Source organism: Ipomoea triloba, chromosome 3, assembly GCF_003576645.1.
Source record: "Ipomoea triloba cultivar NCNSP0323 chromosome 3, ASM357664v1".
Taxonomy (NCBI): domain Eukaryota; kingdom Viridiplantae; phylum Streptophyta; class Magnoliopsida; order Solanales; family Convolvulaceae; genus Ipomoea; species Ipomoea triloba.
Window position 1 is genome coordinate 6142317 of NC_044918.1, and position 1545 is coordinate 6143861.

A 1545-nucleotide genomic window follows, 5' to 3' on the forward strand; every position below is an offset into this window, starting at 1 on the left:
ATATATATATATATATATATATATATATATATATATATATATATATATATATATATATATATATATATATGAGAACTAACCTTCTCATGAGTCCATGAGAACCAATCTCATCCATTAAAAAATAGATCTATGGATGATATTAATTAGGGAATCAAAAACTTACATGTGCTATTAGGCATTATGATGTATGCATATTAAACATGTTCTTATGTTGCACACAACACCTGCTTAATATGTGCACAAAAAGTTAACAGTTGCATCCACTGAGCCTCAAACCTACTCCCATCATCCATGTAAAAGTGTAAACCGAGACATCGGGTGCTACTAGACCACAAGGTCTTTGGCTAATATTCTACATATATTTAATGAACATTACCATTAACAAAATAGAATAAAAGATATAATGTATGCAACTATGCATGTATGTATAATGTATGGTAATAACAATATAATTAAAGTATAATGAAAGTCATAATGAGTAGTATATATTCAATAAAATGTATAGTACAACTTTTATAACATATTGTATAAGATACTTTCTAAGGTACGCAATTTTCATGAAGAGTCGAACTTGAAACTTTGTGACTACCAACTTGACACGAGGTTATCCCAACCTGATATAATTGGACTATAACAAAATTGTGTATTATTTCCTTAATAACATTGCAACATTTTTTTTTTTGTAAACAAAGGCAAACGTTCATTAATAAAGATCATCACAAAGTACATTAGAGAGGGAACACTGAGGGTATTGACTTCATTCCCTACATTCAGCAATGAAAATAGCCTCCCTAGTAAGTTTATGGGCTGCTCTATTCGTTGAACGTCTAGCAAACACAAAGCTAATATTAGTACAAGTATAATTATTAGCTATTTGTCTAATGTCTAAAAAAAAAAATTATTAGCTCGCTATTTGTCTAATGTACTCAATAATAAGATCAAACTAAGTCCAGCCTGCGTAAACATTTATGCTCTCTATGACCGTGAGTGCATCAGACTGGACCTAACATTACCAACACCAAGAGCTTTTGTCCAATGCTCTCTATAACGTTACAACTTAACGTGTGCAATAATGAATTGAGCAAAAGAAGCCCGTACATCTGCTCCCAAATACTGGTACCCGTAAAGGTCGGGCTTAGGATTTGTTAATCGGGCTTTTGTGGATTTGTGGGTTTGATAAGATATTTTTGATACCGGGCCGGGGTTGAATGAAAATAGCCCAATACAGTCTAGCAAATGCTGCGAAATGGGAATGGGACTACTGACAGAAAAGATGGCGAAGGGCAAAAATAAGCAACCATGATCACACAGTCATATCCTCTCGAGGATGAGATAAGATTAACGAGGGCCTCCCACGTGGCACCCCTTTTGTGGTGGCTTATATCAATACATTGCCCTGATGTGGATATTAAGGTTGTAATGTCACGCACCACATAAATCCAATGGCCCTGCTTCCTCAAAGATTAGGTTGATTAAACGTCGCCCGTTAGATTGGACTCATGTGACACCTTATCGTTATATATACCAAGCAATAGCACACTATCA